Raw genomic sequence first — 26,850 nt, 5'->3', positions numbered from 1 at the left:
GAGCCAGAGGAGAGGAAGTGCGGCTGAAGGGCTGGTTAATGAAGACACCCTCAAACCATCGTTCAGGGAGCCCTAAGGTAAGGGTGAAGAAGGGAGAAGCAGGAGAGCTATGGGGAAGTGGCCCAGGGAAATGTAGCAACTCAGGCAGTGAAAGGTTGGCTGCCACAACTGGTGTCAAAAGTGGGATAGTGATTATTCACAGCGTGGCAGAACAAAAAAGTGTTTACTAAAAAAGAAAAAAACAAAAAAAGAAAAACAAAAAAACCCAAAAAAAGTGCACAGGGCTTTTTGGTTGTGGGTTTTTTTGTTGTTGTTGTTTGTACGACCATGTAGAAGGTGATGAGAGCACTGGTGCAAGCCACAGCAGCCCAACAGGAGGCAACCCGGGCTCAGGCGATGGCACAACAGGAGTCCATGAGGTTACAGCAGGAAACCAACCAATTATTAGTGAGCCAAGCAACCCAAGATAGAGCCCTCCTGTGCGAGGTTGTGGACCAGCTGAAGATCCTCACTACCCAGGCCCAGGCGTCCAATGAGATGTGAACCCTGAGGGCCACCGGTTGTCTGCCAAAGATGACAGCAGATGATGATATAGAGGCATATCTCCTCTCATTTGAAAGGACTGCACAGAGTGAGGCGTGGTCCCTGGAGCAGTGGGCCAGCATTCTCGTCCCTTTCTTGTGCTGAGAGGCCCAGAAAGCCTACTTTGTTCTGCCCACTCAGGATGCCACTGACTATTCCCGGCTGAGGGCAAAGATCCTAGCATGATCGAGGGTGACAGCAGTGGTACGGTCCCAGAGGTTCCAGGAGTGGAAATACAGGGAGAACAAACCTCCAAGGTTCCAACTATTCGACCTCATACACCTCCCTCAGAAATGGTTACGGCCTGAGGCATGCAGCCCAGCGGAGATTTTAGAGACTTTAGTCATGGACCATTACATGCGGGGACTGCCGCCAGATCTCCACAAATGGGTCTGCCAGGACGATCTGTCCACCTGTGACAAAATGATCACATTGGTGGAAAGATGGATAACAGCCAGGGAATTAACCCAACTACCCAAGAAGGCCCCTCACGAAACAAACATTTGACCCCAACCATGGAGGGTCAGGCGGCCAAACCCCCAGAAAGTCCTAGGTGGAAGAAGAGAGAGGTCGAAAACCAGTCGGGAACACAGAAGGAAGGGAAAGTTCTGAGTGGGGGGAACCCTGGGACTAAATCCCCTAACTCATGTGATATGGGAATGACTAGAAGCAATTATAGTGTTATGGGTGTGGGGAGTTGGGGCACATAGCTGCCCAGTGCCCCAATGTCATAAAGCCAATGCAGTGTAACCTGGGGAATGGGGCAGACCCATGCAGCCTACTCAATATTGTAGGAGTCGCAGCCAGCCCACATAAATATACAAGGCAGGTAACGTTGATTGGGGTAGAAACCATGGCACTCATAGACTCGGGGAGTGCTATCACCCTGATTTCGGGTAAATTAGTGAAGCGCAGCCAGTTAATGCAGGCCAAGCGTACGGGGGTAACCTATGTCCATAGGATTGTTAGCTACTACCCCATCATACCAGTAAAAATTGAAATTCAGGGAAATGTCACTGGTGTGAAAGCAGGGGTAGTCCCAAACCTCCCCTACCCCGTGCTCATAGGTAGAGATTTCCCCGGGTTTGGAAACTTGCTCCTACGAGAGGAATTGGAGGAAGAGGAGCTCCCCGAACTTCAGGGGGTTTCCATGGCAGAATGTCACCTCACATTTTTCGCGGAAATGTCCCAAGAGCTATTCTCTGTCCCAGAGAAACACAGGAAGTCCAAAAGAGAAAGAAGGGCAGCCAAGGCCTTGGGCGCCCGAATCCTGATACAAGGACAGAGGGTCGCCTGTGTAGGCAGACGTACATGGGCAACTGAAGGGGAGGACCCTGAGACAGAGGAGGGGTCAGAGACCACTTCCAACCCCAACCTCACAGAGCCAGCTAAGAGGGCAGAGACAGATCCCTCAGAGTTCAGGCTGTTAAGCCCAGAGAGAGAGACTTTTGGATGGGACCAGGTGGAAGACTCAAGGTATGAGAATGCCAAGAAGGAGGTGGCTGAGATAGATGGGGTACCCACAGAGGGAAAGGCTTGGGGGCCAGGGCCTTATTTTGTGATCAAGAGGATCTCCTATACGGGGTCGTGCAAATGCAGGAGCAAGAAGTACACCAGCTCCTAGTTCCCTGGAAACACCAGAAGGCAATATTAAGCCTCGCTCATAGTCACGTGTTTGTAGGACACTTGGGAGTGGAGAAAACCCAGGCGCGAATCTTACGCAGCTTCTTCTGGCCAAGGGTACATGAAGACATCCGGCGGTACTGTGCCTTTTGCCCCAAATGTCAACTGCACAACCCCTGTCCACATCTAAGAGCTCCTCTGGTACCCCTGCCGATCATCAAAGTCCCATTCGAGCAGATCGCCATGGATCTTGTGGGGCCGCAACAGAAAACGATCTGAGGCCACCAGTATGTGCTTGTCATCCTAGACTATGCAACCAGGTACCCAGAAGCTGTCCCCTTATGAAATACAGCTTCCAGGAGCATTGCCAAAGAATTAGTGGCAATCTTTGCCCGGGTAGGGCTACCAAAAGAAATCCTCACAGACCAGGGAACACCATTCATGTCCAAGTTGATGAACTATTTGTGTTCCGTGCTCCATGTCCAGACGCTGCGGACCTCGGTTTACCATCCACAAACCGATGGTCTGATGGAAAGATTTAACCGAACCCTCAAGGCCATGATAAGAAAGGTGTAAGCAAGGATGGGAAAGATTGGGACAACCTACTACCATACCTCATGTTCGCCATCCGTGAGGTCCCCTAAGCTTCCACCGGATTCTCCCTCATTGAGCTGTTGTATGGACACAACCCCTGAGGCATCCTGGACATAGCCAAGGAAATTTGGAAGGAGGAACCTGGTGAGAGGAAGAACGTAATAGAACATGTACCACAGATGAGAGATCGGATAGCCCGTGTCACTCCCATAGTGAGGGAACACCTAGAGAAGGCCCAAGAGGCCCAGAGAACCTACTATGACTACCAAGCCAAGCTTCGTCAGTTTCAAACTGGTCATCGAGTAATGGTACTGGTATCCACGGTCGAAAGTAAGCTGTTGGCCGAGTGACAAGGGCCCTGTGAAATAGTTGAACCCGTAGGGAAAGTAAATTACAAGGTGCGACAACCAGGACTTTGAAAAGTAGAGCAGATATATCATGTCAACATTCTGAAACCATGGCATGCGCAAGAGGTATGCACAGTGATTCAAGAAGAGCTGCACCCAGGAAACAAAAATCCTGAACAGGTGAGGGAGTCTCCTGATCTAACAACAGCCTAGAAAAAAGAGGTAACTGAGATGATTGCCCAATATCAGTATGTATTCTTGACAAAGCCGGGTCGCACAACCAGGACATATCACCACATCAGCACAAACCCTGGGGCCAGAGTAACTATGAGGCCCTATCGAGTGGCAGCAGCCAAAAGGGAGGAAATAAAAGCGGAAGTCAGGTAAATGCAGGAGATGGGAGTCAGCAAAGAATCCCACAGTCAGTGATCCAGCCCAGTAGTGTTGGTGCCCAAACCTGATGGCACCACAAGGTTCTACAACGACTTCCGTCGACTAAATGAGATATCCCAGTTTGATGCCTACCCTATACCACGCATAGACGAACTAGTGGACCGTCTGGGGAATGCCCGGTACTTGACAACCTTAGACTTGACAAAGGGGTACTGGCAGATTCCCCTAGCCAAAGATGCAAAGGAAAATATAGTGTTTTCTACACTACAGGGTCTCTTCCAATATACGGTCCTTCCTTTTGGACTACATGGGGCTCCAACTACCTTTCAGAGCCTCATGGACAAGTTATTATGCCCCCATACCAGTTATGCTGAGGCCTACTTGGATGACATGGTGATTCATACCCCAGACTGGGAGAATCACTTGGAAAAAGTGGGGGCAGTCCTTGATACCTTCTGGCGAGCTGGCCTTACGGCGAAAGTCCGCTGTAGGATTCACAGAGGCCAAATATCTTGGCTACGTGGTAGGAAAAGGTCTGGTAAAACTCCAACTGAACAAGTTAGAGGCTATCCAAAACTGGCCTTGGCCGAGTCATAAGAAGCAGGTCCAAGCAGGTCCTGGGGCGGTGGGGTATTACTGGCTTTTCATTCCCCTTTTTGCTACAAGGGCAAGTCCCCTAACGGACTTAGTGAAGGCCCGTGGTCCTGATCCAGTCAGATGGTCCAATGCAGCAGAGAGGGCATTTGCGGACTTACAGACTGCCCTCAGCAGTAACCCCGTATTGATAGCCCCAGATTTCAACAAGGACTTTATCCTACAGACAGATGCATCCAAGTTAGGGTTAGGGGCCATCCTGTTGCAGATGGTTGGGGAAGAGGAACACCCAGTTCTCTACCTCAGTAGGAAACTCCCTCCAAGGGAACAAAAATAAGCAGTAGTAGAGAGAGAGAGTGCCTTTCTGTAAAATGGGCCATGGAAACGTTGTGTTGCTACCTGCTGGGGCACTGATTTATCCTTGTGACTGACCATGCCCTTCTTCAATGGATGCAATGGAACAAGGAAAAGAACACAAGAGTAACCAGGTGGTTCTTATCCCTCCAGTCTTTCCAGTTCAGCATAGAGCACAGAGCAGGGAGTCGCCATGACAATGCCAATGGCTTATCATGCATACACTGTCTGGCGTTGTCAAAAACAGATAGTTAAGGGTTAATAGAACACGAGTACTTCATGTCTCTTTTGCCTGTAGAGGGTTAACAAGTTCAGTGAGCCTAGCTGTCACCTGACCAGAGGACCAATCAGGGGACAGGATACTTTCAAATCTTGAGGGAGGGAAGTTTTTGTGTGTACTGTTAGTGTTTGGTTGTTGTTCACTCTGGGGGCTCAGAGGGACCAGACGTGCAACCAGGTTTCTCTCCAATCTCTCTGATAGAGTCTCTTATATGTCCAGAATAGTAAGTACTAAGTAGATACGTCGAGTTAGGCTTATGTTTGTTTTCTTTATTTGCAAATGTGTATTTGACTGGAAGGAGTTCAAATTTGTTCTTTACTGAAAGGATTTTAATTTGTACTTGTATACTTAGGCTGGGAGGGTATTCCCAGCATCTATAGCTGAAAGAGTTTATAACATATTCTATCTTAAATTTACAAAGATATTTTTTACTGTTTTTCTTTCTTTAATTAAAAGCTTTTCTTGTTTAAGAACTTGATTGTTTTTTTATTCTGGTGAGACCCCAGGGGACTAAGTCTGGATCCACCAGGGAATTGGTGGGGAGAAAGGAGGGCAGGGGGAGAGAAAGGTTAATTTTCTCTCTGTGTTAGGATTACTTTCTCTCTCAGGGAGAGTCTGCGAGGGGGAGAAGAGAAGGAGGGGGGAAGGTGGATTTTCCTCTCTGTTTTAAGATTCAAGGAGTTTGAATCACAGTGTTCTTCCAGGGTAACCCAGGGAGGGGAAGCCTGGGAGAGGCAACGATGAGGGAAAGGGTTTACTTTCCTTGTGTTAAGATCCAGAGGGTCTGGGTCTTGGGGGTCCCCGGGCAAGGTTTTGGGGGGACCGGAGTGTACCAGGCACTGGAATTCCTGGTTGGTGGCAGCGCTACAAGTACTAAGCTGGTAATTGAGCTTAGATGAATTCATGCTGGTACCCCATCTTTTGGACGCTAAGGTTCAGAGTAGGGGTTTATACCATGACAGTACCATACACTACTTATTCTATAGTTGTCAGTGAAAAGAGAATTTCATAATGTGCAGTGAATCAAGTGCAGATTTAAGTTGTATTGCACCCAACCACGGAAAAAGTCTAGAGACCACATAATCTCAAAAAGAAAAGAAATTTAATGTAGATATTCAGCCCAAATACTGGTCCAAAAATGAAATTCTGGCCTCATTGAAGTCACTGGAAAATGCTCATTGATTTCAGCAGAGACACTCTAATTGTGGTTCTCTGAGAATTCACCACATGCTGGAATATTGCTGACTACCATAAAGAGTGCATAAAAAGACAAAGCTGTGTCCCTGGACATCATGTCATTCACCTAGGAACTCCATAGATTTTGAGAAACAGACAAATTCTGTCAATGTAAATTCTGTGATCATAGAAAGTGATCTGTCACAAGACATTATAAAGCACACAGGTAGGTGATGCTAGGAAGAACTGCACAGCCACAGCTGTCAAGAACTGGAAGAGTTTAGAAACAAAGATTAAAACTGTAGAGAATGGAGGAAACACATAAGAACCCGAGAAATGATAAAACATGATTTGTGTTTTATCCTGATACAGAGTTTCTGATACTTGGACAAAACCTGATGAATTAAAGGTAGAGCTGGTCAATAAAGGTACAAGCATTTCAAGATAAATTATAAATGTAAAGGTTTTTTTAAAAAAATTGTTCAAATTTTTTAATGAAAATTTTCATTTTTCCACAAAACTTTTCAACACTTTTATAAATTAAATTTATTTTTAAAAGTTTTTGTTTCTTTTTGGTGGGAAAAATCAAATCCCATTTTCATTTTTAAAAGTTCCTCTCTTTTGCACTGGCAAATGTGTGTGGATTAGGAAGGGGAAGTTAAAAATAAAAGAGAAAGAGAAAGTAGAATGAAAAAAATATTCTATTCTTTTTTCCATCATTTACTACTGGAAAAAATTCTAAAAATATTTAGAGAGAGTACATTTAAAAAAAATAATACCAAGGATATTTGCAATTATTGGAATTTTTTATTTTGAAATTTCAATGAAAATTTCAACAAAACAATTCATTGTCACTGAAATCTAGGTGTTCTTCAAAAAAAGGTTTAAAACTCCAATTACAAAGTCTGGAATTCTGTGACTTTAGCTAATTATTTGAACTTTCAGTTCTCTTCCAGAAAAAAAAAGTTTAAAAATAAGGTACAGTATTCCTGCAGTCATTTTGATGCTTTGCTGGGTTTTTTACCATTGTTATAAGCTCAATAAAATACATTTATAGTTTAAAACAAAACAGTTTGCATTAACAAAGGAAATGTGCACAACAGAAAATCAGTGAAACACATTACAAACTGGTGTCACCTGTGAACCAACTGGCTTCAGCATCAGACTGAACCTTCCTCTGATATGAGTGAGAAAAAGGGTAGTTTCATATAACTTTATACTAAAGCTAGACAAATATCAGGGCTGCTGTTTTCTGGAGCTGGCTAAGGTGGATAACGAGGACATTAAAATGAAATTGTGCTTTCGCCTGAGATCATCTCAGAAATCAAGGATATGTCTGCACTGCACTGTAAAGCCAGATCTGTGGGACTCATGCTTCTGGACTCCGTGTTTCCAAGTCTGTGCCTGATTGTCTAGGTTGCATTGTAAACCTGGATGTACAGTTGCTTCACCCACATCTCACAACAGTGCTAAAACATCCATACTGCACTACATAGCCCTTCTCACTTGGGTCTGAGCTTGAACTGTGTCCACACTGCAAAATGACAGAGCTTGGACCTGAGTGGGACAGAGTGGGTCATATGAACTGGTTTCTGAGTGCTTACTGATTGAAATCAGACAGAATCATGTGTGGATCGTAGGGGAAGCTGGGTTCAAAGCTGAGTCTGAACCCAGATTTACAATGCAAGGAAGACATATCTGAAGGATTCTAAATCACTGCTAGCTGGGCGTATAAGTACTTGGATATTATTGGAATCTTACTACTTTTTGTTCTTTGAAAAAAAAATAAAGGTGAAGTTCAATAAAAATGCAGTTATATTATGCTGCCTGCATGTCTGGTTCTGAACTTGCTTAGACCATTAACTTCACTGGTATTACCCCTGATTTACACTGTTATAAGAATGAATTCATATATATACAAATTTCATGTCACATCAAGTTCAAGAGAAAGTACAGACCTAGGGCAGTGTACTCATCCCCACAGCAAGGGAGAAACTGTGACTAAAATACATGTTGTGTTCCTAGAGCAGCAAAACAAAGCAATGGTTTTATGTTGGGTTTTGTGCCAAAGCCATGATTAAGCTCATAGTGCATAATATATCATTTTCTTAGTAAAAAATATAGTGTTCCATAACAATGAGGAAAACAAGTTGCCGCAGGTTGGTATGCAGCTCAACTAAAAGAAGATATTTGAGTTGTTCAAGTCATGTTTGAGAAATGCACAAGCAGAGAGATGAGGCCACCTATGGAGCTAGTTGTGGGCCAAATCCTTCATGAGAGTATGTTTGGAATACAATGGAATGCAAAAAGACTCATTTTAGTATTTGAGGGTGAGACTGTGTAGCCGTAAGGATTAATCTGCTTATTTGTACAAATATATCTTTTCTTATAAATTTGAGTATTTTATGGAATAGGTTTATAGATTTATATTAAAAATAAGTTTGGCTGTAATGCAAGAAACCTACAGGCCTAAACCCTGTATGTTAAGCTAAGGCAAAGTTAGCACATTTTGGGACCCTTACCCAGAAAAGTAAAAATAGATAAAACACCCACACAGATGTCTAGAGACCTAAACCAATTGCCTAAACCAATAAAGAATGAAGATGGCAAAGGGAATTTTTGAAAGTGGTATGACAAATGTAACAAGTACACCACAAATGCGTATGTACCTGTCATCCATACGCACATACATACTAGCCTATGGGGTAAGTGTATCCTAACATTTCTGTGGGGGAGGGATGAAATTTGGGCATAAGAAGAAGGATTTCCGACCAATGACCTATACAAAGGCGGTGCATCTCACCATTAGGGAGGCAATTCTATCCACCTATCTACTCCTGTCTGCTCTTCATTTGCCTCCACCTTCAACAACATATCAATGCTACCCATCTATGATGGCTATTAATTATTAATAGGCTGTACTTTATTTCTTTCAAACTGTGTTTTATTTCAGTTTAAGATTTATTGAGTTAAGTTAAAGAGTAAACAGCTTTAACAGCTCTGCATTTAGCTTCCTCTCCTAGAGGTATGAAAACGGAAGTGGTCGTTATCTTCCAGCACCAGGTTATTACAACAGTGTGAGTATTATCAAAGTTTGCAGCACATAATACTGTATTATCATATGTATCTCTTGAGTAACGGTAATACAATTGTAACTCTGTAATTCTAATTGCTTTACCATTTGCTTACAATTTCATTGATTTTAATAAAAGTTCTTTATGACTATATCTGTTTCAGTGTGAGCTTCCTGTCGTATCTCCGAAGGTCTTTTTATAAACTCTGGGAAGCCTGATTCAGGACGAATTTTATCTTCTGATCAAACAAATTGGCGAGCCGAAACCCATACTAATTAATATCCATAATAACTATTATTAATATTATTAATTAATTAAAACAATTAAATAGCATTAAATTAAGTGAACAAATTAAATCAACATTACTAACACACCCCAAATCAGGCTACAATTGCACATCAATAAATACAGCTAAATTGTGTTTAAAATTTCTTTACTTGACTTACAATTTTCATAGCTCATTTCACACAGGGATTAGGAAACAGACATACTTCCAGTAGGAGACAATAACAATGACTGCTGTGCCTTGTTTCAGGGATTATAAAGTGAATATAGATTGTATAGATTATTATAGGATGAGCATAACATAACATAAAAAGCATATATTTCAACTGCCATTCTAGATTTTGTCAGGCATGTGGTATATGTACATTATTTTCTTGCAACAGAGATAATGGCAAGCTTATCATTTCTGGATAATGTACTCTAACTGATTAACAAGGCCTCAGGTGGGTCAGGATTCCTGCAGAATGAGTGGAAATTTAAGTTGACTGATTATTTAATGTGTACTACTTTTCATCTTCCCATGCAGTCAGCCCCAGTGGTACCATGTAGTATTGTACACTAATTGTCTCTTATTGATTTCAACAGCTTTCCTGACTTTGAACAGCCTTAAATATAACCAGATGCAGAGGATTCACATAAATCTTTTGAATAAGGATGAAGTATGGTAAAGGGGGGACTTTATGCGTTCTGAATTAATGGATTGATTGAAGAAGGCATCAGTGATGGAAAACATCACATTTATAAAGTGCTGCCTATCATGATCAGAAATGAAGGAGGCCCCTGTGATGTTAAACCCCATACTCTTTATGGAAATATGCTTGTGATATGTTTTATGTAAGATGGGTCTTGTAAGATATCATTGGAAAGGTTATAATTTACTGAATGTTTTTATCCAATTTGTATGAATGTATCATTTCTGTATCTAAAGTTAGGAATATTGACTATGTAACAATTATAACTGTGTGTGTATTTGGGACACAATCACCAGATATCAGGCCATCAACCTTAATGGGCTATTAGGAGGAAACAATAAAACTTTGAAGATACTAATCTTTCTCCTTCCTGACAGGTGTCCTGCTTCATAGCTGTGACAATTCTGAGTCAGGTGGTCTTGTCACCTTGTACTAAACATCATCTTGGACTTCTAGTAATTTTCCACTAAAAGGAGGAGGAAGTCAAGCCTGTGAAACAAAACCTTATGTAAATCCTATTTAAGGCTGGGGAGTAAGGCAAACAGTACTCTTCTCCATTGCCTTCCTGCACAAGAAGAAAGACAGCTGAAAGTACCTGAAGAGACAAAGGAACTGAGCTGAGGGAAACGCAAAGGCTGAGTCCAGACTAAGACAGCAGTCTAGCCTGTAAAGAGAAATAACCGGAATTCTAAGCTACAGAAACTATGCAACTTGCCCAAAAGAGCATTTAGAGTGAGAAATTATTTCTAGAAACCAGTCTCTTTAAGATATTAAGCTTAGTATATGTGTTTTGTTTTATTTGCTTAGTAATCTGCTTTATTCTGTTTGCTATCCCTTATAATCACTTAAAATCTGCCTTTTATAGTTAATACACTTGTTTTTGTTTATTATTAAGCCTAGTTTGTGCAATTTATAACTAGGGGAGGGGAAGAAGTTTTGTATATCTTCCTCCACATTGAGGGAGGGGGCGAATTTATGAGCTTATGTTGTACAGATTTCTCTACAGTGCAAGATAATATTATTTTGGGTGTACTTTCCAGAGGGGAGGTGCACTTGAGTGCTGGGCAATTTCCTAGCTGAGTTTTCCCATGAAGAGATGTTTGAAGACTCTGTGATTCTACAGCTGGTGCGTCCCTGCCTGTGTGTGTGTGTCTATGCGTGCTGCCAGAGACCGAAGAGCCTAATTCTGCAAAACACGGTGACGGATACCAGGCTACTGGAGCAGGCAAGCTCAGTGAAATCCCAGTACAGCAGGTGGCATCCTGGATGGGAGGTCTAACCCATCATAGCCCCTACTTACATATGATGAGTGCTGAATTAAACTGTCTCTGTGTGGTACTCTAAGACTGGTGTTAAAATGTGCTTGCCTGTGCTTGTCCTGGGGAAATGATCTTAATAGTGTGTATTACAAGAGTGCTAAGAGGAGTGCAGATACTGGTAGAGGATATATCTGGAAGTTCCTGTTTATTTATTTGTATTTAAAAGCATCCAACTAAAAGCCCTTGGTGCCCTGACATTACTTAACTAACATCCAACTTTATAGGCTTTGGACAGCCTGACACCCTGATAAAATCCAGTTGCAAACAACCGCCCCGTTCCACCTCAGACCATATCTCTCTATTAATTTATTTCCCCAAGTGCCTCCCACCAAAAGACTAGCCTTGCAGCATGTCCTGAAGTCCAACAAATTTTTTGGATCAAGGAGACAGTGAATTCCAAAGCCAAAGGAAATTCACTGGGAACACCCTCTTCTGGTAAAAATCTGTGCACAAAGTATCCTGTAATGGAACCTTGTTTACTATACTAAATATTTTTTTATATTAACTTTGTAATACTTATTCCCATATTCATCAAAATTGTACTTACAAGTTTAGCCGTCAGAAATAAATGTTATACGGCTTGCACTCAAGTTATAGATTCAGTTAGTTCAGCAACAGCGCTGTATGGTGGAAACATGGGCCATACAAATGTGCTATGTGTAAAAGCTAGCAGAGTCTAGTATAAAGGACAGTCATATTCCCATGAATCTGTTGAAGACATAAAATGGAATTATTTACATTGTTTATCATAATAAACACATAATTATTGCGTGTACATTTCTAATCGGCTTTTGGCAAAGCTATTCTAGCTTAGGCAATTCAGATATGGGCAGACCTGAAATATATATTTCAAGCATTATAGGCTTGTATGAAAAGTGCTCTTTGTGTCCTTTTAATTGACACACACACACACACACACACACACACACACACACACACACACACACACACACACAAAAATCCTTTCGTCAGACTATCAGTAGGAAGAATGTGCTAACTCATTGGTATTGTGTCAAGGAGTAGTCTCTATAGAATCTGCTCTTGCTTTCATTTCTGCTATCTTGACATCCTCTCCTAGCTGTTCATGACATTGCACATGCCCCAGTGATCACAGGGTAGGAATTGTTAATTCTCCAGAAAGAGAGAGCCCTGTTTCTTTCATTTCCAATAAAAATACAGTAAAGGAGCCACAACACACTTCCAATTGCACATGTCAATAGAACTTTTGAGGATAGATACTGAAAAGAGCAAAGAGAAAGTGGAGAAATGTTGATAAAAAGTAAAACAGGATTTCACACTGTGTTAATGCTAAGAATATTGTAAATATTGCAGGGTAAAGGGTAAAATCAAATAGATATGAAAATTTTACTGCTTTATAGAAATAAGACAATTGGAAGACTAGTAACAGAATTTTTTTGCATTTCCTAGTCAGAAAAATGGCTTCTTCTTTATTCTACAGACCAACCCAATTGTGTTGTTCCAGGTGGTAAAAGTAAAAAGAAACAATCCATATTTAATCAACAAATCAGCTTTGTGTTCAAGAACTGAAGCATGTATGCTAAGCATCATGCATACAACACCTGCAAATAAAGGCTCAGCTGTTGACAGCTTTGTGTGTAATGCTTTACTTCATAAACAGTCACATTTATGGTAGTGGGACTGTCTGAGTAGCAAGGTACATTTGAATGTAAGAGTGGTAAAAGCTGGCCTGTAATGACAAGAGCCTCCCCTTCTGCCTCAACACACAGAGCAGACTTCCCATGCAAGAATCCTTCTGGTAGTGACCCTTAACAGTCTTATCACCAGGCCTTGTTCCCTAGGCAGAAGAGACTTTGGGGAGTGGATTGGGGGGCTGAGCGGGGAACTAATTATACCAGGGATTGGCAACATTTGCACATAGCTCTCCAGGGTAAGCCCCTGGAGGGCCGGGCCATTTTGTTTACCTGCCATGTTCACTGGTTCAGCGGATCGCGGCTCCTACTGGCTGCGGTTTGCCACTCCAGGCCAATGGAGACTGCAGGAAGTGGCAGCCAGCACATCCCTTGGCTTGCGCCACTTCCTGCAGCTTCATTGGTCTGGAGCAGCGAACCAAACTGTCCTGGCCTGCCACGGGCTTACCCTGGTGAGCCGCATACCAAGGGTTGCTAATCCCTGAATTAGTCTTTGCAGCACCATTGCCTTCTCAGCTCCTGATTTTCCTTACAGAAGTCTGGGAGGGTGTTAATTCATGGAAGATATATATTTGTGGGTCCCCTCTGACTGTTATCAGCTCAACTATTCAGTATTTTGTAGGATTTAAACAGCCCATGGCAATTTTCGAATTATGGTGATTCTTATTCGCTATCAGCAAACCTTCTCAAGTATTATTTGCAGCTCACACTGTAGTTTCATCCATACAGCAAGGTAGTTCTGCTAAATACGATAAGTTTTGAATCACTGAGTGCACAGGTGCCAAATAATGCTACCAGGCTGCTATATTAAGTACTGGCTGTCATTCCAAAAAGCATCAATTACAAAAACTGGCTGTGACCTTTGAGAATAGTCTGGATTTTATCTAGGTTTTCTAAAAAGCAAGCAACTACCAACGGATTATGAAGTTTAGAGAACGTGTTTACATGCATTAATGGAACATCCTTTTGGTCTTGAAGCACTGGCAATAAAACAAATATTGTCATAGCAAAAGGAAATGGATCATACAGTTTTCCTAAAAGGACTTTCTAATTCCAAGAGCCTACACTCTGTAATATACATACAGTGACTATAATAATTGGACCCTATTAAATGAAAAAAATAAGCAGAAGCATTAACACCCAAACATAAACACTAACTCCCATTAATTGAAATAAATGTCACATGACTTAATTTTCACCATTTTGAAAATGTAAAAGCTAAAATCTTTCATTGTCATTCTAAAATAAAACTACCAAATTTGGATTTTCAAAGTGATAGTATAAAACTTCAATTTCGTATGACTGAAATATCTATTCCAAATATAACTAGGTCTAACAAAAATAAAAAACAGCCTCAAAATCAGTTGATTAATTCAAACTTCCAGTAATCTTGAACCATTATCAAATATTTTCAGTGCAAGTAGAATCAGTCTCCTGTCTATGGAAGTCAAGTTTTTCTTGTACTCCCAAAATTTAGCAACATGTTCCAAATATCTTTGGTTTCACACTAGCACAGACCAGAATGGATTTACAAGCTGCCATCAGAATTTAAAACCTGCCTCTCACAAGCTGCCTGACCTTTATCTATTTCAATATAAAAATTTGACTTCCTGAACCAGATAGAAAATATGCTCATATGAATATACAGTGGATGATTTTATGATGTGTAGGGAAAAGTAACACATCAATATGCAATAATGCAAAATAAGAAATTAATGCAACATTATTATTAAGAGTTTAACTGAACAAAGGTCTAAAATGTATTTAAAGTGACTTATCTTGAAGTATGTAGAACAAATTTCAAAATTCAAGCTCCTAAATCTATACTAATACACACAAATCCCAACAATTTCAAGGGGAACTTCAGGAGCTCAGCATATTTAAAAGGGACAGATTCTCTTACTCATGTGGAGTATTATTTTAGTCTCTGAGCAGAGCTCGGTCCTGGGTCCAGTTGTGTCCAATATCTTCATAAGTGATTTAGAAAATAGCATAGAGACTTATAAAGTCTGCATACAATACAAAGGCAGGAGTGGTTTTAAGTGCTTTGGAGGATAGGATTAAAATTCAAAGTGATCGGAAGTAAAGAGGATGAAACTCATGATTCACTAAGGACAAATCAAAGTACTCCACTTAGGAAGTAACAATAAATTGCACACATACAAAATGGTAAATGACTGCCTAGGAAAGAGTTTTTCAGAAAGGGATCTGGGGACTCATGAGTAAACAGTCTAACACTACTGGGAAAAATTGAACATTACTCTGAGATGTTTGTAAGGAATTTTGTAAGCAAGACATGACAAGCAATTATTTTTATATATTCTACTTCACACTGATAAGCCCTCACTGGAGTATTGTATCCAGTTCTGGGGGCCACATTTCAGGAAAGATGTGGACAAATTGAAGAAAGTCCAGAGAAGTACAACAAAAATTTTTTAAGATCCAGAAAACATGAGCTCTGAGGTAAGATTGAAAAAAAAATGGGCTTGTTTAGTCTGAAGAAGAGAAGACTGAGGCCTGGTCTACTGTGTGTGTGAGTGGGAATCGTTCTAAGATACGCAACTACAGCTATGAGAATAGTGTAGCTGAAGTCGACATATCTTAGATTGACTTAGAATCACTTAATTCGCATCTTCGAGATCTGCGGCTGCCTCTCTCCTGTCGACTTTGCTTCCGCCTTTCACCAAGCTGGAGTTCAGAAGTCGATGAGAGAGCGATCGGGGATCAATTTATTGTGTCTACACTACATTCGATAAATTGATCTCCAATAGATCAATCGCTACCCGCCAATCTGGCAGGTAGTGTAGACATACCCTGAGAGGGGACATGATAACAGTTTTCATGTACATTAAAAATTGTTATAAGGAGGAGGGAAGTGTTCTCCTTAACCTTTGAGAATAGGACAAGAAGCAATGAGCTTAAATTGCAGCAAGGGCAGTTTAGGTTGGACATTAGGGAAAAGTTCTACGGAAGTTATGGAATCTCTATCATTAGAGATTTTTAAGAGCAGATGAGACAAACACCTGTCAGGGATGGTCTAGTTATTATTTAGTCCTGACCTGAGTGCAGAGGAGGCCCTTTCCAGTTCTACACTTTTATGAGTCTATGATTCTATGTGTAGTGACATTTACTTCAATGGGACTATATGCGGACTAAGATGCTACTCACCATAAAATAAAGTTTCAGAATCTGGTCTATATTCAGGTCGCTTTTACTGAAATACCAAAGGCCAGATTGTAGAGTCCTCTTTCATTCTGGGGAGTATGTACATACATAAGTAGACCCATTGACATATATAGGACTTTTTTTTGCGAGGAAGTGATCATCCATATTGTATAAAGGTTGTGGGCCTAATATAGATTTAGGACTGTAGTTTTCAGTACCTAGGTTGGATCATTTTGTCCATATGGCAAATGCATTAAGATACTCAAAGATTGCAAAAAATCTAGGTTTCTGAGATAACACAATTATGTTTTTTTCAAACATCTAGTTATTGACTTTTCAACAATAGTTTTCTGACTTCCATAATATTTTATCCCAGGATCAATTTCTACATTTACTCTTTCATTATTTGAGAGTACAGGTGACGAATTTTATAGTCAACAAGTTGTCAAATTAAAGATTATGAGTAGAAAAAAAAAGTACCAGGTCAATGGAACCAGGTTATTGAAAGAGTTTTAGCAATTTTGTGTGTGCGCCCACATAAAAATCTGCAGGTCAGAAGGACTGCCAGAACCAAATCACATTCTCCATGTTTGCAGTTACAACCTCACGTACAACTGTTCAGAGCACAGAGCATCTCAGAAGGAACATGATGAATATACTTTTTGCATCAACTTTGTGTTCTAATAATCGTATTTGCCTCATATTTTTTTATTCAGTCAAATGGGGTTTTAGAACAATCAAAATAGCAAATAGTACTTTGTAAAGTTAACCACATCAAAGCAAAATTAATGAAAGTTAGTAGAATGATTAGAAGTCAGCCAATCATGAGGCAGCAGGGATCCTCTAATTCACAAAATATTCTGTAGTTATGAGCAAAAATAACCTCCTATACCCTAAAATATGTGTAAATCCTCTATTTGTACAGCCTGTGAAACCACAATCTCTCTGTCATGCAAACATTTGTGGGGCAAAAGAGCAATACTTATTTAGTCTTAAATTAGTTATTCATTGAATACCAAAAGTTATTATTTTCTTTTTCATATAACGGAGGCTTCTCAGTAGTGACATAAACCTACCTGAGAGAAGTTAGGATATGGTGATGTACTCTTACACACAGGTTCTTGTTTTCAATCCCTCTCCTTATTAACATACAGGAATAATTTACCCAGTGGAAATAACTCTTTCCTTTTCCTTGAAAGTTGTTCATTTTTTAGAAGTAATCTAAAGCAAAACCTTTGCTGGGATTCTGAAAAATATAGATGGGTGGTTTTGTTTTTGTTTTTCTGGTTTCCATTCATGAATTGAATTTTTTCTCATTATATTTATGGCTGGTTCCTGAAGCATCATCATATCATGAGAGAGAGAGGGAGAGAGAGAGAGAGAGAGAGAGAGAGACAGAGAGAGAGAGAGAGAAATCCTGCTTTTGTAAGATTTCCCACTCAATTTTACCACCTAAAGAAGTACAGTTCACACAGGAATTCAAAGTTTTGGGTGCCTATCTGAAATCCAGTCATATAAATACTATAACTCATACTACACACTGTCTAAACTCTTCTGCATTCCTTTATCTTTTGCTGCCACAAATTCAATCTTTACTCAAAGCCGGAAAAATATTTGTGAATAAATATTATGATGTCATGAAAATCAATATAAGAAAAATGAGTCATTTTTAAATTGTTCTTAAATAATAACAATAAAAACACCTGATTTACAATACATTCTACTATCTAAAGGATTTTAAACAGTTTAATCTTGCTTCAGAAGTAGAAAGATCTTTGCAACAAGTGGCATGAAAATCAATGAATGAGGGTCAAACAAGCAGAATAGTACCAAGCAAGAGAAGAAATAAGCACAAACCGTATTGAACTATGCTGCAATGTATGGTAGATTTAGAAGTTAAAGCTGTCTCAGAGTCAGCAGTATTGTCTTGAATCTGGAAAGTATTACCATAGGATGCAGAGTCTAGCATGACATTTTGCTACAGGTTGAGAGGATTAGATAATACAAATGTTCATGGTGAATTAATGGATTAAAGAAATTTTCTCTCTTGACACTAAATGCAAACTTAATTTAACCTAATGATGGTCACAGGCAACTCCCTCACTAGATTTACATGCTCTCCTTTCCTTGGGTGAACTATCTACCTATTGTTCATAAATCATATAATCTCAGAAATATCCATCTTCACTAAATTACAATAAAAGCTACACAGAAACACAAAGAATTCTATTGCCCAGGCAGGTCGTGGCATCTCCATCACTGGACATTTTTAAGAGCAGGTTAGACAAACACCTGTCAGGGATGGTCTAAATAATAGTCCTGCCATGAGTGCCGGGGACTGGACTAGATGACCTCCCGAGGTCCAGTCCTATGATTCTATGTTTCTGTTAATAACAACAAAGTATGAAGTACAGGAACAACATGATTTCGTCTCGCATTTTTCATAAAAAGTCCATAAATTATTTACTTGGGTGAATGTCTATTTTGATGTTTTTCTAGGTGAAATTGTAAAATATAGGAAGAAAATTTATCATTGCATGACTGGACTAGAGCCTTCTGGCAAACATGTTGCTCCATGTCAGGGATATCATGATGGAAAAAGGCAAAATTAAGTCAGAAGACGATATAATAAAATATTAATAAACTATTTAAAACCCTCTGTAATTCACTTGAACTTGACTCTTGTACCTTTAGGTTTCAGACATAGATTCTGGATAAACATACTGTACACTAAAAATAAAATCACAGATTGGAAATTCAGTTTCAGCTGTTTTGTTACAGTTTCTTTCTTCTCTTTCTCTAAATTCCATGGCATTAAATGTGATATATACCTAGACAGATAAAAAGATGTCATAAAGGATAATTCCTGTCATCCTTCAAATTTTACATTTAATTCTTAAAAGGTTATTCTTAAAAGGTTAAAAAGTAAGTAGTGTTACTATCTGTTTGGATGCCAGTTGGTGCATAGTACCCTCAACAGTGGTGAGGAAAGACACATCTTCACCAACTACACCAGAACATTTTCCTGAAAATAGACTAACCGATTTTAAGGTCAAATGTTAATCTAATCTGACATCCTGCATATTTCAGGCCACAGAATTTTACCTAATGATTCCTGAGGTGAAGGAAATTATTTTATTATTATAAAAATATGTTGCTAGTCCCAGCCCTAATGTACAAATAGACATATCTCAGGTACCTTTTGGACAGTTTGACTGCCAAACTAAGTAACCTAGTAATCAGCTCTCCTCAAGTACATCTAAACCATTGCATCTCAAGCAGTGCGATGCCCGTGGGCGCCACAATCACCGCGGGGGGCATCTTAATGCGCCCGCGTCCTGGACCCCGGGAGAGCACCCACCGAAATGCCGCCGAATTTCAGCAGCATTTCAGTGCAGACGCCTCTCGATGACGACGTTTGTCACCAACAAGTGATGTCAATGAGAGGAGTCACCCTTGAATTTCGACGGGGATGCCTCTCGATGATGCCGCTTGTCGATGATAAGTAGCATCATCGAGAGGCGTCACTGCCGAAATGCCGCCTAATTTCGGCGGCATTTCAGCGGCTACTCCACTCCGTAGTGGTCCTTTGTCTGGCGCCCACCAGACGAAAAGGTTGAGGACCACTGATCTAAAGTCATCTTCCCCTTCCCAAACTCTGACCATGTTACTTTCCTTCATCTCTCACTCCACACTTTACTTCTTCAATTGGCTTTTCAACTCTCAGTTGATCCAAGCAAGCCAAAATACTTCAGTGTGAGGAAATGAGACAGCAATAGAAACCATGCCAACCAGTTTATTAACAGGTTGTTGGGGGTTTTTTGGTTTGTTTGTTTTTTAGAACATACATCACATCCATCTGTAAATAAAGGTCCTAGCCTGAAAAATTGGATCCTGGGTGATGAGCAAGTTTATCAAGGAGTGATGCCCATCCTCTACCCTTACTCAAAGAGAATGCAAAGCAGCAACTTTGGCATCACCATAGGTGTGGCAGCTCATCCACAGTCTGTTGATTAATGCTGTGGCAGATAATGTGCTGGCAATAGGCTCATCATTAAAGAGAAAGCTAGTAGCAACCCCTATATTTAGAATCCTGAACACTTTCCATTATACAAGATTTTTGTGACTTTTCTGAGAAACTCAAACAACTTCAGTGTGGTTTAGCAGAGAGAAAGGCCATGGGCTAGAGAATTCTCTCTTCCTTGTTCCATGAAATTCCATCAGGTTTAGAGGAGTCTTAAACTATTAAAAATCACAACTTTGTTTCTATTTTCTATTCTCTTCTATATAGGCCTTCATGCTGTGCTCATCACTGTGGTATATCAGCACCTTCTACACTGAGTGCCTTTCCCACTAGCATTTCTCAGGGAAATTTTGCTACCATGTCAGACTAATAACTAAACATGAATATTCTAAGGCCTATGCCACCATCAAAGCAGCAGCAGCAGCACACATTGTGCTGAAAATACCTGTAGAAGGAGAGAGGAAAGAGAGCTGGGCAGGGCACTCCACCATCTCAGTACCTTCCAGCTCCTGTACAAGGTCCCAACATGACAATCTCCCTTACAGGCCTTATATGGGGTAGGAGAACCTGCAGCACTGAGGGTGAGGAGGGGATAGGTTGAACCTGGTTCCTCAGATCATCCCATGGACCCAGTACTTTGTACTATCAGCTCATTCACTGCTCTGAAATAGAGAGCCTTCTCTTACAGCCAACTAACTGTGTTAGTATCTAAGAAATCTGTGCAGCAGTGATAAACATTCAAATCCTGTTGTTGATGAATGACAGGTTATAGCAGTTGCACACAATATTTTTTTTACCTTTTTTCTTTTAAAAAATAGGAATTTATTCTCTCAAAACTGTAAAGAATGCCATTTAGGTTGTTAAATCAAACATTTGAAATTTAGAAAAGACAGACTTATAATTGCCTGTACATCTTTAATACAGCCCCCTCGTGGATATGGATTTAGATACAATATTTAATTACATAATCACATACTATTTGTCCACACAGGACCCCTGAATCATCCAGTGGACGAGAGCACAGAATTAAGGTTGCATAGAAAATCACACATTTGAGATTTCCTAATTTCAAGTGCTTGACTTTGCAGCATTAAAAAAAACTTTTGTTTACACTTTTTTACTGTATTATTATTATTATTATTATTATTATTATTATTATTTCCCATTGTGCTTGGTGTAGTATGAAGCCCAGGTGAATACACAATTCTTGACCTAAGGAGCTTACAATCTAAAACACGTTATTCACCTTCCAAAAGACTTACCCCAGTTTCATGTATAAAAATTGAGGGATTCCAGGAGCTAATGGTGAATGCACATCTGTGATGCCAGCTTTACAGCCATTCCTTTTTATTTGAGAAATGCTTTCCAGGAAATTGCTAAGCAGTAAAGGCTTGCCCTGGCCAGCTGTACTTTTGAGGACTATTGCTATAAAATACTAGAGGTTATCATTACTTTCTAAGTAAAGATTGGATGGCAAACGCAGGATAAAACTTATCAGACCACACAGAAATTAAAATACGGTACTACTGGCAATGAACTCCAGGGCTTCAATTGCAGTTGTGGGTTGGATACAACAAATGTGGCAACTTGACAGCTTTACTTAATGTTGCATAATATATTAATTCTCTCTGAAACTCTTGAGATTTGAGTGTGACTCATCTGTAAAATTTTGTTATTGAATTGTGTCCACAGAAAGGACATATATCTATTTATCAAAACAAGAAATATAAGTAAAGAAAGTGATACAGACTTGCTTTAACAGCCAATCAATCATAAATTGAAACTGGATTTTCAAGTTGTATCTACTATATTTCCAGTATAAAAACATAATATTGAGCCATTGCTATTGTTGAGGTGCATTTACTTAGATTCCATTTAGTCTACTTAATTCTGAGTGAAAAAATTATTATATATTTTGCTTTTTTATTATTAAAATATTCATGCACACACTAAAATACTAAAAGCATATAGCTATGCAAGTTCAGCTATGAATCTCTATCTCAAAATCCTATAGTTAGTTAGCTGATAAAAAACAAAATTGCACAATAGCACTCGAGTACTGGCACTAGTCTGGTTTTGCAAAATGTAACAGTGACCACTTATAGTGCTTCTTGTGAAGTGAAAGGGCCCGTCCACAGTTCCTCAACCACTTTCTGCAGCCACTTGGATGAGGCTAGATGTTCAAAAGAAAAAGGCCCCTTGGCAATTTGAAACAATATATTAAAGCTAATATATTAAAGACTGAGTCTCATGCTGGTAACCAGAAATAATACTTCTGAAGAGAATGGTCACATTTATTGACAAAGCTGAGCAGTTCCATTGAAGTCAGTGGGACAACTCATGTGAGTAGCTGCTCATCAATTTACTGGGGGACTCACAGTTTGACCCTAAATTAGCAATAGTTGTATCCAGTATTTCATCCTACATCATAACTATAATATAACCACTAATATCTTACTTTTAAATAAACTTATAGAACACAGCCACAGTTTTCCTTGGCAAATCACTTAGGGTTCAGTCTAACTCCCACTGAAATCCATGACTCCAGTGGGAATTGGATGAAGCCTCTAATCTATCTCTCTCTACTTCAGTTCCATATCTCTAAGATCAGGATCATAATATTTCCCTACTTCACAGGGTGTGGTGAGTATAATATCATCCATATTTGGGAGGTACTCAGATATTGAGCCAATGGAAGACTTATAGATACATAGTGAGATGGAGGAAAATAGTGATAAAGCTTTATTTTGGGGATCTGATTACATGATTCTGAGGGACATGTCTACACACTATGGTAGTGCACATCTGTGGGGTATGAAATCTAATGGGCACCAACTGACTAGTCTATATAGACCCTGCTGGCATGGACTACATAGGCCAGTTAGTATGCAATACCTTGGTGTATGACTGAATTCATACCTCATTGATGGCACTACTTCATCATGTAGACAAGTCCTCTGCTTACTCTCCTGTTGCTCCTCCTGCTCCAGCATTTGACCCTGTATAGGGACTGCAGAAATTTGGACCTTTTAGGTATTTTTTTAACTAAAAGACATTGATTTTACATTTATCCAAATTAAATTTAACTAGAATGATGCCATCATGTTTCCCAGTCCACAATTACATAAAAGTCCATCTGGAGATTCACACAATTATCTAGTTTTTACCAGGCATTACAATTTAATGCTATCATCTCATTTCAACCTCACTTCCTCCTCAGTTATTAAAGATATATTACACAAGCCTTTTGTTCCAATACCTAGACTCTAGTAAACCACACTCTTATGTCTCTCAGCTCTGAGGATCAGTCACTCACAATGTCTCTTTTTCCATTGATTAACCAGTTTAAAAATCCATGATAGGACTTAGTCTGTTACACTGTGGTTACCTGTTATCCTTAGTAGACTCTTACAAGGCACATTATCAAAAGCTTTTAAAAAATTCAAGTAAATCATATCCATTGGGGTTACATTTATCTCCCTTTCATTAACTTTAAAAAAATCTCTAACAGGTTAATGGAGCCTAATTTTTACTTACATAAACTTGTATCTTTATCAGGGGATACTTACCTAAGTGTTGTAGTAGTTTCAGCTTAATTACACTCTCAGTCTGTTATTAGAGCTGAGGTGCAGAACACAGAACTGTAATTTCTTTGCTTTCTTGTGTCTCTCTTGTTTTTGAAGACAGGCACATTAGCAATTTAGACACTGCTTGTAAGGACATAACAGGAAATTCACTCATCTATAGATGACATTTATAAGGCCCTGCAGCCTGTGGACATACCACTCCAGCCCTCTGCAGTAAGGGTACAGAGAGAACTGCCTCAGTGGAGTCTTTGTACACCAAATAGGCCAGCACAGATTGGACACAGGCTGGCAAGTGGATCCATGATCATATAGGTAGAGTTTCCCAACATTCCTAAGGGACATATAAGGGCAGCAGACAGTATTAAAGTCCATAAACCTGAATAGTCACCGAGAGAGATAATGTTGTGAGCACTGGAATGTGTACACGCCATCCCTAGGAGCCCCTTTTTAGTCCCACATAAAGTATATTACTCTGGCTTTTGTGTGGGAGGAGTGAATTTCACCAATAAAGGATTACCTTGTCATTATCACTGCTCTTTCACTCATTACTTTCTTCAGTATATTTGGATATATGCAATCCCATGTGGTGATTTATTGCTCTTGAGTTTATCTGGATGTACACACTACTACATCTATAGCCTGTTCTTGTTTCCACTGAATTCACCAGCAGAATTTCCATTGCTTTCAAAGGGAGCAAGATCTGGCTTCTACTGAGCTTGCAAAATCCTACCAAAGTCATATCTCCTCAGTTTTTATCTGGGAGAAAATTAATTGAATTTTTAGTTTAATTTAAAAACAATCATGGCAATATTTTGGGAAATTACCTGATGGTTCTGAGTGCAGTTTTGCTTGCATTCTTTCACTGAAGATAAAAGAGTGAGATTGTTGTTAAATACATTGTCATCTGTGGCACACTTCTTTTGAGGTGATGAGCATTTCACCTGTAAAGTCAGTTCTGACTGCATTTCTTTTTCTTTGCGTCTGCCTCTGTGTCTATGAAAACAGGTAGTGTTTATGAACATGTTTGTGTACACAAGGGTTAATACATTAAAGGTGTAAAATACTGTCCACAATAGTGTTTAAAATGTATTAGTTAAAATGTATCAGCTAGCACATGGATTGGCAACCTCTGGCACACTGCACATCAGGGAAATCTTCTGGCAGACCAGGACGGCTTTCTTACTTGCAGCGTCCTCAGGTTCGGCCGATTGCAGCTCCCACTGGCCATGGTTCGCCAGCATATCCCTTGGTCTTTGCCACTTCCCACATCCCCCATTGGTCTGAAATAGCGAACTGCAGCCAGTGGGAGCTGTGACTGGCTGAACATGAGGATACTGCAGGTAAACAAACAGTCCCAGCCCATTAGCAGATTTCCCTGATGGGCCATGTGCCAAAGGTTGCCAATCCCTGAGCTAGCAAATTATCTTCCTCGTGTAGATATACCCTAAGTAACTGATTTATTTTCTTAAACCCAAAGCTGATGCAAACAGGTTATATACATACAAGCATGTCAGATCATTAGAGGCATTTCCTGGAAATGGTATCTCCAAGGCCAATCCAACTGCTTCTGATATAAAAAAGTCACAAGTTCAATAGTGGTACCCAAATAAGATGCTGCATTACAGGTCATTTATTATTATAAAGGACCTAAAACAGCTCAGTTTAGGTCCTTCAGCTAGATACTCCTGCTGCAAAACAAGAGGACCTCAGTACAGGTTCTAGAATAATCCCCTTCTGCTGAAGCTTTGATTCCTACTGCTCTGAATGATTACATAGAACATTTTTTCCTCTGTTTACTGCTTATATGACTCATTATAATTGCCTTATAAATAGATTTAAAAAAATGAATAAATATTCACAATTTTATTTTGTTTAATACTTTTTTTTCATGCTCCCTGTTTGTCTTGTTTGTGTTTTAACTCTAAAAATGTAATACAGTCACCAGGCACTGATGAGCATATAAATTCATTACATGTAGTTCAGTATTTCCGATTTGTAGTTTGGCTTTTACCCATCTGCCTTTTAAATCTCTGGGCTGGGAGCAGACAGAGACCTTTAAATGTTTACTGAAAAGAATGGCTACCACTTCTAAAATCATTTATGAGAGGAAGAATTGCTTCAGAAACCCAGTCTGTGGTTAATATTTGGGACTCTGTTTCTTCAATTATGTTTTTGGAGAAATGCCAAAGAGTATTTAATATGTTTTGAAAAAATAAAGGCTTAGGGCTAAATCATGTATTCACAGCCATTTCAGGCACATCTGGGGCCTCCTGTACATCCATTCTATTACCCTTCCTCCTGCACCCCATGGAATAATTTAATCTTTCATTTTAAATGAAATTGTTGAAGAGGTGTAGTAGCAGGGACAAGCAGGAGTGAGGCAAAGATGGAGGATATAGCTCATGGTTGGAAAGTAGGCAGCATGCAAACAGCAGCATCCAGGCAGTTCATAGATTTCAAAGCCAGAAGGGACCACTAGGATCATCTCGTCTGACCTCCTAACAGTGGCTGCAAGAGTGCCAAGTCCAGAGGTAAAATAACCTTTCTGCACTCCTACTCAAGATGCACATTAGTCCTTTTGACCATAGTGTCACACAGGGAGCTCATGTTCAGCTGATTATCCATCAGGGTCACTGCTTCCCAGGATAGTTTCCCCACCACACACACACCCATCACATATGTATGGCCTACATTCTTTGTTCTTACATATATAGATTTACATATAGTAGTATTCAAATACATATTATTTGCTTGCAGCAGCTTACCAAGCAATCCAGATTGTTGTCAGGGAATGGTGAAACAGCGTTGGTCAGGGTCAGCAGCAGCAGAAACTAACCTGTCATCATTTAAAAAAATATATATTTGTTTCTTTATAATGTACAATTTAAGAATCCCAAGGTCCTAGGATCTCATGTAAATCTCTTAAAAACACACTTTCTAAAATAAAGAGATACTCTCAGTTACCCTAATTACAATACTGCAGCAGAGTGTAGGTATAAAAAAATGTAATAAATTAGACTGACTCCCCTTTCCACCACTACCCCGCCTCAGCCTTCTCCCAACTCCTTACAAACCAGAGGGAATAAGCCTT

Source organism: Gopherus evgoodei, chromosome 1, assembly GCF_007399415.2.
Source record: "Gopherus evgoodei ecotype Sinaloan lineage chromosome 1, rGopEvg1_v1.p, whole genome shotgun sequence".
NCBI lineage: Eukaryota > Metazoa > Chordata > Testudines > Testudinidae > Gopherus > Gopherus evgoodei.
Note: the sequence above shows the minus strand (reverse complement) of the source record.